Below are 13,483 nucleotides of genomic sequence, written 5' to 3'. Positions count from 1 at the left end.
GGAAAAGATTTTTTGTCTACTTTAGTGAAGCCAATCTTCTCATAATTGTGATGGGCTGTGACTTAATAAGAATTTTCCATGTAAAGTGTGGTTTTTTGAAACACACTACTCTGAAATAGGGGAAGCATTTCTGGGAAATGCAATAAATCCTCTGAGACATCACCAAATATTTATGTATGTATGAATGTATGTATGCATGCATATATAAAAAAGATATATATATATATATACATACAATACACACATATATTTATATATATATAAAATATGTATAGATAAATAGATCTGTCTCTTTATATAAAGGGTATGTATATGCATATAGATATATGCATTCATATATACACCCACCTACATACCCATACACACACAAATACACACCCACAATCTTTTGAGTCCCTTTCCTACTCAATTTCATTACATTGATTCCCACCCTTCCAGGGTGTGGGCAGCAGAGTGGGTGAACTGCTCCACATACTGTATTTTACAAACAATGCATTGGTTCAGAGGCAGGAAAAATCTGCCTAGTACTTTTCTGACTCACTTAAATCTCCAAGTACAAAGGCCATTGGTAGTTTTCTTTTTGAAAAAAGTGTATACAATAAAATAAAATCAAAATTAAAAATTAAAAAATAAAATAATCAACACTACACCTCACTTCCCTGAAAACATATACTTATCTGATTGTCAGGCCAGAGCTAGAGGTGGTGGTACAAAGTCTTAGGGCAAGTGAGTTGGGAGAAAGAGTGAGAAGCAGATGGATACTGACTATATATCAAGGCCCCACCACTTCTTAGAGAAAAAAGCAAGTTAGAAAGTCATAGACATTTATTCCTACCATCTTATAGGTTTAGCACTTAAGTCTGTAAATGAGTATCATGATAAAGACTCAGAAAACCAAAGTTAGAACTTTTTCTAGGGTCTTATGTGATGACACCCAACTTCTGCAACAATCACTGCCTTACTGTGCTCTCAGGGGAGATAAAGAGAAGACTGGTGCTGTATATTCAATTTGGGAATAGGAGCTAGCCTGTTGCCATCTATCTTTGACTAGGAAAGAAAACCACTAAGTCTGGGGACCCAGAAGAAGAGATACAGAAAGGAGAAAGATGTATATAGTAGGGCACCCCATCAAAATCTTGGATAAACCTAGGGTAGGCATTTATATCCTCCTCTAACTTGAGCCTAGAATCAGAAATGTATAGGTTTTCCCATCTTCCTGATCTGGTGAATCCATCATTCAGTTCTTCATTCCTCTTTCTGTTGTGCAACAGTTCCTAGCTTTTGCTCTCAGAAGATGTTCTTCTCCCCTTTCTTCATGGGGAAGCAACTGTTACCATTATTATACATGCAGCTGTCTCTGCATAAGGCACACTGTGATGGAGCTGGAAGACTATGATCACTCCTCTCTTCCTTGGTCAATGTGCCATTGTTTCCATTTACCTGTGAGCAGGAATGACCTTGATGAAGCTTCAGGAATTTAGAAACTCCATCTGAAGAGCCCTGTCATAAACAGAGATACTCAGTGGAAATGGTAATCCCATATTGGTTGACTCTTCCCAAGCATGTTCATAAGCTACCCTGAGGAAGCTGCCTCAGTTCCTCCAAAGCACCAGGAAGCCCAGAGTTTGTTGACACCTAATACATTCTTTCATTATTCTGAGAACATAGGATGACAATAGATGGATCTGACTGAACAAGTGGCAAAGACAACACAATAATGATGAAGAAAACATGGATAAAGCTTTGCAATATATATTTTTGATACTAATAAGGACCCTGAATGGTAGATATTATGATGTCCCATTTACAGATGAGGAAACTGAGGCTCAGAAAGATTAAAGTAACTTGCTCAAGGACACCCAGCTAGAAAGTAGTGGGGTTAGGATACCACTCCAGATCAGTTTGCATCGAGAGTCTGTTCTCCTAACCACCACATAACTCTGTCCAATGCTGACAATTGGACATGCAAAAAAATAAAGAAAGGAAAACAAACCATCAAATCTATGTCCAATATTACAAAGAATTTTTCATAACTAAAAACAATCATCTGTTTTTCTGTTAATCCCATGAATGTGACTGCCATTGAAATGTTAATGTATGAACTTCATTGCCTTATTATACAGCACATTCTCTCAATGAATGTTTTTAGGGATAATAACAGTTTCTGATTATTAAGTGGTTGGTCATGCCAACTACTCTGCTATTTGTTTTATAGGTAAAATAACTGAGGCTCAAAAAATTGAGATTACTTATCAAGTTCAGTGGTATGCCTAGAATTGCATCTAAGTCTGTTTGACTCCAAAGCCCTTTTTCTTTCCATTAATATAAAATACATAATGGAAATTTAATATGTGTTGAATTTATGGCCAATAAATAAAAACTATTATTTTTTATTGAGCACTTCCTATGTTCCAGGTTCTATGCTAAATAGTTTACTTATATCATTTCATTTAATCATCATAACAATCCTGCAAGATAGGTACCAGTTTCCTAATTTTAGAGATTAGGAAATTAGGAAACAGAGAGGTTACATAAAATGCCCAAGGTCATAGAACTGGTAAGTAGCAGTGCCATATTCAAAGCTAGATCATCTGGCTCCAAAGTCTGTACAGTATGGAAGTTACTGCAAGTTATTGCCCAAGAACCTGGAAATAAGATGAAATTAGTAAAAATCCACACATTGGATGGAATCAGTTACCTAAAGTAGTTAATCAAAAAATCAAACTGTTACAAATAAGTGACATAAGAATTTGAGAGCATACAAAACTCTAGTGGGTTAGGAATAATATCAGGAAGATGGGACCATAATGTAAATAAATGTAATTAGTTGGAGCAATTAGCTCATACTCTAGAGAATGGGTGACTGAACAGAAAAAGGAGAGTCAGCAAGGCAATCATGAGTAGCTCTGTCCAGAGAAGGTGGTAAAACCAAAATCAACATTAGGATTTTCTTGGCAAGGCTACATCTAGAGTAGATACCAATGTCTCAAGCCATCTTAGATAAAAGAAACAGGATCATCTGCCACCCTTGTTTTCCCTCAGTTTCTTGTATGTAAAAAGGAGAATAGTAGTATCTACTTCATAAGTTCTTGTAAGGATTCAATGAAACACTCCAGGTAAAGCACTTAGAACATGGTGTGTCTGGCACATTGTAAAAACTCAGTAATGCTAGCTGATATATTTGTTCTGATTCCACATCCCCAAGCAAACTTCTGACACCATGTCTCCCTTGCAGTTTACTGGAAAAAAAAACAGAGAAAGCTTAGGTCAAAATGGTTAAGAACATGGGTGCTAAAGTCAACCAGACCTAGGTTTGAATCCTGTCTCTGCCAATTAGTTATTACACTGTATCAGAATCAGCAGAGCAGAGGGCTTTGGAGTCAATCAGCTTAGGCTAAAATTTCAACTCTGACACTGACTTAATGGACAGTCTTGGGCAAGATACTTCATCCTTCTGAGCCTTGACTGCCTCCTATTTAAAATGGAGAATAATAAATACCTACCTCACAGGGCTGTTATGAGGTTTCAGTGAGCTCATACTGTATTTACAAGAGCGACTGGAAAAGAATAAGTGTGCAATATATTGCTATAATTATGTCTTATCACTGTAAATCTTATCACTCCCTTCTCCCAACCCACCACCCTCACATGCTTGCTTGCACGCTCTCTCTCTCCTCTCTCTTTCACATGCACACACACACACACAACCCCTTTAAATATATCCACATAGCAATTTCTGTGCTCTTACTTAATGTGAGTCAACCATTGAGAGATAGATCCATGATTATTGTTCCAAAAATATCAGGATTTTCAGATCATATGCTTGAGGATCAGACCCTGGATTCACCAAGGATATACCACCTTATGGAAGCCTATCTGGATGACCAGTTTTCCTTCTCAGGTGCACTCTCTTTTGCCTCACTAAGCAGCTTCTTTGAACTATAATTATGCTAATAGAGGGAAAAATCCAAAAGTCATTGCTGTCTGGTTTTGGAGTGCATTATAAAATGCTTTGTGTGTGTGACTTACCATCCTAATTTCATTTATGGCTCAAAATAGAATTAAAGAAAATTTGTATTATTTAAGAAAACAAGAGATGATGGGGATTAACAGGATACAATAAGATCTGGCCATATAAAGGAGAACAGATTTGGGATTGAAGATTGATGATAAAGTTGCCTTATGGTATGCTCTAGTCAGAGACTTCAAAAAAGAGTGACTAAGTCTTCCACCTGTTCCAAGGAGATCCTGGGGCTTTGCCACTTAACTGGCTATACAATATTCTCTGAGCCTCCCTTCTCATTTAAAAATATGGATTTATTAATACCGATCCAGCATTAACTTTCATCCTTGTGAATATTAGATACTGTATGCAAAATGTTTAGTAGGGTGCCTATTTTATACCAGACACTCAAGAAATGGTAGCTGCTATACTATGAGAAGCCCAGCAGTTAGAGTCCACTACAAGAGTTTGGATCACTACCAGAACAGATCTTTATACTCTATAATTAGGGAGGAGGGTCATGTCCAATGAGCACCAGTTGGAACTGTGGTATAATTTAAGACCTAGATTAGAGAAAAGTTAAGACCACTCTAAGCCATTAAGAATAAGAATGGCTACCCCACTTTCCTCCTACCCTGCAAAGGCAAAAGACCAATTTTCTAAGCATCTCTGGTAGCCCATCAAAAGGTCAGGCATGCTGGAGGCAACCACATTAACTTCACTTTGGCTCCTCTATGGCTGCATGCAGTGCATTCTGTGCTAGACACAGGTCTTCAATACACAAAACCAGGTTTCTATCCTTGGGCCTTACTCAGGAAAAAGATTGATCCTTTGTACTCCTATGGGAACAGCTCTGGGCAGACTAACCCTCACCAGACTGCTAGAGAGCAGGGGAATGAAATCAAATGCCTGGAAAAGTTGTGAAAGCTCCTCTAAGCAGCTGAGGTTTCCACATCAGATCTGATCTCTGGCAATTAAGCTGAAAAGGCAAGCACTATCAAAGAAAAACTAGGTAATCTCACAAAAAAGGTGCTTACTTGTTTATTTACTTTCTTATGTCCTTTGGCTCCTCTACCAGTCTGTTCTTTTCCATGCCTTTAGAAAGGGGGGAAGGGGTAAAAGTGTTCATGAAAACCATATAACATCCATGTCCCCATTTTCACTTGGTTAACTACTCACCTCCCCTAGGAAGTTTGACCCCTTAAGTTAAATACCCCTCCTCCCCAATATCACGGTAAAGGACCTCTGTCACCATCTTTTCTATATTATATTGAATTGTTCTGTGTCCCATGTTCTTCTTTAGGGCAAAAAAAATCTTTTTCATCAAGGCAGGGCATTTGCTGAACTAAACTGAAGACTGCCTTAAAAATTTGAAAGTTAGTGCCTCTCACCTTAACAGAAAGATTCAATAGCTGGGTATTTTCCTAAGGGCACCTTGATTGACACTAGCTCATACCAACCTATGAGAATACATACATACCCCTTTCCTGGCCCACCGACAGAAACCACTTGCATGCCAAAGGATCCTCGGCCCCTGGGTGATTTGCTGCCAGCCCACTGGCCCACAACCATCCCACCAATCTCTAGTTTTCCTCCTTGGGGTGGGATTGGATGAAGACCTGGCAAGAAAGGAAGAATGCAGTAAAGAACAGTAAGTGCAAGGTAAAATGATAGGTGAATCAAAAGATCCTATGGCCTCCATACTCTGTTTATTTCCACTTCCCTAATATCAAAATAGTCTATGATTCAATAAGGGTCATGATAGAAACAAATATAGGGGGAGGAAATTGAAAAATCTATATACTTTTGACTTTAGCAAGTGGAAGTGGGCAAAATTAATTTTTCTATTATAGAATCTGGTACATAGTAGACACTTGAAATTTGTTGAGAGAATGAATGTCTTAAAATCCACTAATTGGAAAATTATAGACCAAAACCACTTTTGATGCAAATTTACATAACTAGACACTATAGGATTAGGTAAAGAGCCCACAACAAACTAAATCATAAATAATGAAACTAAACAGTACTTTATAATTAAAAAGCAAGAATGACAACCGTTGAAAACTAGGACCAATTCAAGACAGGTTTCATGTTATCTCCTTAAAAGAGAAGAAATTCCAGCTCTGTGACTGTGAGCTCACAAACATAGTAGAACTTGTAATTTATCAAAAAGCAATCCTTCAGAGAATACCGAATTTTAGTTAACCTTTCATTTTAATTTATGCAAAGAAACAAAAGTGTAAGAGCCTTTAACTCATTTAGCAGGTTATTAGTAAAGAACACTTCATATATGCAAAAATGAGAGGCTAAGGAACTAGAGTGTTAGTTACTCCTAAGAGAGACAAGAAAGACTTGCATTTTGGAGTCTTTTTGTGGCCTCTCAGGAGAAAGGAACCTTCTTGTGGACACCAGTAACTGCTGATCAGATTAAGCATCACTGATAGCTGGGGCAATAGTGAGGACAAGAATCTGGCCTTAATTAAGGCCTCCTTCTGAGGCATATGCAATAAACTCAATATACAAGGAATCAGAGTAGGAATCTATAAAGTTACCTTAAAGGGACAGAATGGTTGTCTCTCCAGTTTGTAAGACTTGATGACTACCTGACTGAACAGGGAGTTACCAGAGCAGATTTATACATTGCTCATCTAAGTACAGCCTTGTGTTTAGAATTCATACTGAATTTTTTTTACCTTAAAAGATAAACTTCATTCCCAGACTATGCACTTTCCCACACCCACTGCACCCCATAAAATTCAACAAATGATGCTGCAATGATGGGATAGATACATGGAAAAAGAACAAAATGTGCTCCCTACCATATAGCATACAAAAAAAAAGACAAACTTCAACTTCCAGCTTTATTATTCTTAAAAGGAGGAATGATGGACAACAACACCTTCAACCATACCAATATGACTCACTTGAACAAAGAATCTCTCTATTTCATGTTTTCATGTCCCCATTAAAATACCACATAAGATTTACATCAGTGTTAAATTGCTTGTTATTGATAACTATACTTAAGGTGATTACATAAAAAAAAATTTGTTCTCAGAAAATGTACATTGAAGTATTAAGTGTTCAAGGAGCATAATGTATATAACCTTCTATCAAATATTTAGAAAATAGATAAATAGATAGGCAGCCAGGTAAATAGATTGATTGATCCATGGATGGATGGATAGGTGGGTGGGTAGACAGATACAGAGAAAGATGATAGACAGATGACAGATTGATGAATAGATAGATACATAGAGAAAGAAAGAAAGAAAGAAGGAAAGGCAAATGTGGCAAAATGTTAAATGTTGATGGATCTAGGTATTTGGGAGGGGGTATGTTGGAGTTTTCTGTATGGGTTTTGCATTACTCTTTCAACTGTCCTGTAAGTTTGAAATTATTTCAAAATAAAAAGGTAAAATACAGGGGGAAAACCCTGCTTCACCAGGGGATAGGTTGTTTGAATTATGAGTATCAGTACCTGTAACTATCTAAGCATGACTGTCTATTCATCTTTCAAGCCACAGCTCAGGTGGCACCATAATTTATACGTATATGTGTGTGTTTGTTTTCCCTGTAGTTCCCTGGAGGGCATGGGCTGTGACTTATTTCTCTATATACTTCTGGAGCTGAAAGAAATGACATATATCAGGTCTACCCCCAGAGTGGAAATGAGTACATCAGGCTATCACCATCTGCCAAAACTGACCATTTAATCTTACCTCCTATTCCTCTTCCTCCAAGCTCCTGTGCACATTTGCCTATAGGGAATGAATGAATTAACCAGCAACCATGAAGATATAGTTTTTATGAGTTAGAGTTCTCAAAATTAATAAAGTGGCTCCTGGATTCTGTGTCAGTCATTTCATGAGTTTGATTGGTGAAATTCAAATCTCTGGAGACCAACCACCTCTATGGTCTGGGAAATCAGTGGACTTTCTTCCCCAGACTACACCCCTCCATCTCAAAAAGCTGCTCTTCAAACTACCACAATGGGTTATTATGAAATAAATTGAGGATGGCAAATACCACATTCTTAGGTACTGACATGCAAACCCCCAGCTCCTTCCTTGAGGGGGAGGTGGCATTGAGCCCATGGCTCAGCAATAAAGTGAAACAGGGTAGAGAGAGGGCACAATAGGAGGTACAAAAGTAGGTGATGGAAGTAAAACAGAAGGTGATGGTTGATTCATATTGACTCCTTCAAGGATACTCTGTCTCATCTTTTCCACTTTGATTGCCAGGTCAGCCTTCAAATGAGGAACAGAATAACAATAGCAGCTGCCAGTTTTAGAACATCTCCTATGTTTTAGGCACAGTATTGGGCACTCTCGGCACAGCCTCACAATTATAGTCACATTAAGGGAATTGAGCCCTAAAGTAAATGGCTTTAGGCTACATATTCAGGAAGCCTGTCTGGCACCAAGTCTACCTATTGGTAGTATGACATTACAGTACCATCACACTTGTTCTGACTGAGGGCTTGCAAAGTACAATGACTATGTCAAGGAAGAAACATACAATAGTAAGTATTACTGATGGTCTATTACATGGCCAGCAGAAGGCTAGGCCATTTTTTTAAGGGGGAGGTAATACAATTAGGTAAAAGAGAGAACAGCAACTTGACATATAAGACTTGTAGCCTTCACCTCCATATCCAGGATCAGAGATGAGCTTTTTTCCAAGATAAACCCATTCCTCTAATCCCAAGGATTAGAAAAGGGCCATGTTATAAATATTTTAGACTTTGTGGGCCATATTATCTCTGTCACAACTACTCAACTCTGCCATAAAAGCAGTCACAGACAATAAATAAATAAATGAATCTGGCTGTGTTCTAACAAAAATTTATTTACAAAGCAGGGGGCAGGCTCAGTGTTGGGGATTGAATCATATCCCCCACAGAAGGTATGCTCAGGTTTAAATCCCTGGTCTTGTGGGTATGAACTTTGTAAATAGGGCCTTTGAAGATGTTTTAGTTGAGATGTACCCAAACTGAATGAGCAAAGAAAATTAAACACAGAAATAGAAGCCCCAAGGAACAGCCAGAAGCTGGAAGTCAAAAGAACCCAGAAGAGAAAGGAGAAGATGTTGTCACGTGCACTGAATGCCATGAGATGGAAAAGCCAAGGAACCTCAAAGATTGCTAGCCATCAGAAGATACTGACCCTGGGAGGAAGCGAGCCTTTTAGCCTATAGAAGCCAATAAATTCCTATTGTTGAGCTGACCAATTGTATGGCATCTGTTTTAGCAGCAAGGAAATTAAAATAGATTTTGGCACCCCAAAATGGGGTACTACTATGACAAATACCTACAAATGTGGAAACAGCCTTGGAATTGGGTAATGGGTAGAGGCTGGAAGAATTGTGAGGTACTTGATAGAAAAAGCCTAGATTGCTTTGCAGATACTGTTGGTAGAAATATGGACATTAAAGCTGCCCCTTCTGAGACCTTACAAGGAAATGATGAATGCATTACTGGAAACTGGAGGAAAGGTGATATTTGTTATAAAGTGACAGAGAACTTGGTGAAATTGTGTTGTGATGTTAGATGGAAGGCAGAACTTGAATGTAATGAACTTGGATATTTAGCTGAGGTAACTTCCAAGCTAAGTGTAGAAGGTGCAGCCTTGTTTCTCATCAAATAGCAAAATACAAAAGGAAAGAGATAAGCTGAGGACTTAAGCACAAAGAAACCAGCAACCAATGATCTGAAAAATTAGCCTATCTAGAAAGTGTGCCCTGAGGTGAGGGCCAGAAATGACTTTATCAGGGACACCCTGAGTCTCCAGAGAACAGGGTTCCATGTAGGGGTTTAACTGAACAACTCTTTGCCAAAGAGGTTGTTCCTGAACATGGATCCTGTCACACATCTCAGAGGAATTCAGGAGTGGAAATTCAATTATCCAAGAAGGATCTGTGGAAAGTTCGGTTGTTTAGAGAACCCTGGAACCACACACAAAGCCAACAATATTTTTGCCAAATTTGTATGAACAGAGCCACTGCCAGCCTGGACAGAAAAGGACAGAGAAGGAACAAATTGAAGGAAGAATGGCTTCAAGTGCAGAATCATGGAAGCAAAGGTCTGAACTGAAAAGATCTCCTTAGGCCAAGAACACTGGCCCACCCACATGTGAGGAAAGGGTGGGTCTGCCCCTGTGCACGAAAGGGGCAAGTCGTCTGCCCAGATACTTGCCCCATCATTTGGGGAGAGGGCTGCTACCCCAAATCTGGGAGATGGTGGGGTCTGTGCCCCAGCATTTGCAGAGAGCCTGGCTCCCATCCCAGTGCCCAGAGATGGTAGAGCCTGTGCCCTCACATTTTGCAGAGAGCCTGGCAACCATTCTGATGCTCAGAGAAGGTGAGGCCTTCACCCTAGTGTTCGGGAAGAGCATGGCTACTGCATAAGTACTTGGAATGGAATGGTGTTGCCACTACATCAGGCCAAGACAACAAGGAATCAAGCCACAGGTGACTCTCAGACCTTGGAATCTAATGTTTTCCCTGTTGGGTTTTGGACTTGTTTGGGACCTGTGAACCTTATTTTCCCTCCAATTTCTCCCTTCTAGAATGGAATGTTTATCCTATGATGTTCCATGACTGTATATCGGAAGCAGATAACTTGTTTTCTAGGTTTCACAGTTCCATCAGAAAAAAGAATTTTGCCCCAGGATGGACCACACTCAAACTGATTTTGATGAGACTTTGTACTTAGCATTGTTACTGACATGATTTAACCTTTTGGAAGGTTGTGATGGAATAAATTTCTTTTACATGTAGGAAGAATATATCTTTTTGAGGTCCAGAGGCCAGACTGTTGAGGATTGCATCATGTTCCACACAAAAGGCATGTTGGGGCCCTAAACCCTGATCCTGTGAGTATGAACCAATTTGCAAATAGGACCTTTGAAGATGTTATTAGTTGAGGTGTGCCCAAACTGAATTAATTCAATATGGCTGAAATCTTTATAAGCAAAAGAAATTGGACAAAGAATGAGAAGCCCCTGGGAGCAGCCAGAAGCTGGAAGTTAATAAAACACAGAAAAGGAAGAAGACATTGCCATGTATATTGATTGTCATGAGATGTAAAAGCCAAGGAACTCCAAATATTTCTGGCCAGCAGATGATACTGACCCTGGAAGGAAGCAAACTTTCTAGCCTCTGAAACCAGGAGCCAATAAATTCCTGTTGTTGATCCAACCCATGGTATGGTATTTGTTTTAGCATCTAAGAAACTAAAACATGGGTTGGCCTGCAGCTGTAGTTTGTCAATACTTGCTATAGTACTTCAGCTCATTTCCTCCAAATGGAGAGTAAGGTTTCCTTTCCCTTGCTTTCCTTCATCTTTCCTAAGGTTTCATTTCAAAAATACCTGTGCTGCTTCTTTGTCATTTACTTTAGTACTCTCTTCTATTCCTGAACACAGTTCTTTTACAAACAATATCATCGCCTTAGAGTTTTTCTTGGTAAAAGAAATGAAATTCTAAAAAGGAAAGACATCTGAATATTCCACAAGGAAGAAATAATCCAAGTAAGAAAAGGAAGGTGAACTCTTTCAAGCCCTCATGTGAAAAAAAAAAACCTTTCCAACATATGATCTTCTTACATGTACATATCAGACTCTGGGTCTTTGGGACCATGGTTGACCAAGTTAGGTTAAGGTCAGATACATTTTCCTATTTCTGCTACCTCCATCCCCAATGTCTCTGCTCCTTCCCCCTCCTTACTCATTCATTCCAACAGCAGATAAGAAATGTCCCTTGTTGGCTGCCTAACATGCTGGTACCTGGCCATCACAGAGCTCAACCAGGGATACTCGCTCTTGGCCTGCTTTAATTAGCTTGCTCTGGAACAGCTTGCCATCAAAATAAATCCAGGGGCAGCAGTGCTCCTAAGGGACTGGCTGGCCACAGGCATCATTAGCAAACAGGGCTGTGTCGACCCCACTCATGAAGAGGGCAGCAAGCTGGATCCCTTGGGCATCCATTTTCTCAATCTGAAACCACCACAGAGGAAAAACTACTATTAAATACCTACTATTGGTTACATTTACTCTTATTCCTGTCATGCTGACTCTCCTAATTAAATTTGAACATGTTGCCCTTTAATATAGACAACTGAGTGCATGAGTTGCTTCTATTCATGTTCTTTCCTGAGATTATTCAAAAGATACTCTTTGGGCGGGCCACGGTGGCTCAGCAGGTAAGAATGCTTGCCTGCCATGCCCAAGGACCCGGGTTCGATTCCTGGTGCCTGCCCATGTTAAAAAAAAAAAACAAAAAACAAAAGATACTCTTTACAACTTAAAAAACACCAACTTGAGATTAAAAAAAACTAAAGACTGAAAGAACACCCAATGCTGATAAAGATAAAGTGAAATAAATGGGCACTCTCAAATAAAGCTGATGAGGAATGTTTATTACAATGAAGAATCTTAAAAATGTTCATTTCTGTTGATTCAGAAATTATACTTTTAGGAAACAATTGTAAGGAAGTAGAGTTGTGAATAAAGTTTATGCATAAAATGGTCAATTATAACATGATGTATAATGGGGGAAACTGTAAATAATTTAAGTGGTCAACATTATATTAATTAAATGATATATTCATATGATAAAATACTATTTGCTAAAATTTTCAAGAAGTGGAAAATATGTGCTATGCAAATATGTGAAAAAACACAATATATAATTATATAAACAATATCTCAACAATGTAAAAATGCATGACAAAAGGCTGGGAGAAAACATCTAAATGTTCACAGTGGTTATCTCAAGTTGGTGTGTTAGATGGCTTCAATATAGGAAAAGGGGAAGTATTTCCAGGTCCTTACTCAGTATGTTCTAGAGTCACTAGTTGCTCTAGGACCAAGAAATATTGCATTTATGTAAAAAATACCCACCCCCATTTGTCTCAGACTGCTTCACCTTTCTTTTAGTTGACATCACTTAAATTAAGATTTTGCAAAACACATTGACTGATCTTTTAGTTTACCTAGGACCTTAAAGGGCCATGGCTAATGTTCAGGGGGAGGGATTACTTGCATTAATAGCTAATATTTACTGTGTACTGTAAACTTAAAATATGTCAGACAATATGCTAAGTGTTTTACATGAATTGCTTTATTTAATATCCTCACAACCCTGCAAATAAGGAAACTTAAGCTAGAGAGGTTAAGTAATGTGCCCAAAGTCACACAGCTAGGAAATAATGGAGTCAAGATTCAAATCCAAGGGAGCCTGGCTTTAGACTCTGCCCTGTTTACTAGTATGTTCTATAGCCTTCAGTCACATGGTAGATTTATTTTATTCTTTATGCTTTTCAGTACTTCCCTCTAAAACCCATTAAGAATTATTTTAAAGTTGGGGGGAGGGGAATGAACATTTACTCAGAGACAAGCAGGAGGCACCAGGATAAGTCCCATGTAGACTTATCTTGTAAGAGTCAGAAAATTATTGAGGTCTATGGGCCATGATT

General features: G+C 38.7%; 1 pseudogene; it reads right to left on the bottom strand.

Annotated features, from left to right (window-relative positions):
• Positions 1-1,396: 1,396 nt before the first annotated feature.
• LOC143648884 (constitutive coactivator of PPAR-gamma-like protein 2) overlaps positions 1,397-13,483 on the bottom strand; it is a 59,909-nt pseudogene continuing 47,822 nt past the window's right edge.

The sequence above is a fragment of the Tamandua tetradactyla genome, chromosome 10 (assembly GCF_023851605.1).
Source record: "Tamandua tetradactyla isolate mTamTet1 chromosome 10, mTamTet1.pri, whole genome shotgun sequence".
Lineage (NCBI taxonomy): Eukaryota > Metazoa > Chordata > Mammalia > Pilosa > Myrmecophagidae > Tamandua > Tamandua tetradactyla.
This window is presented reverse-complemented; position numbering and strand designations above follow the sequence as displayed.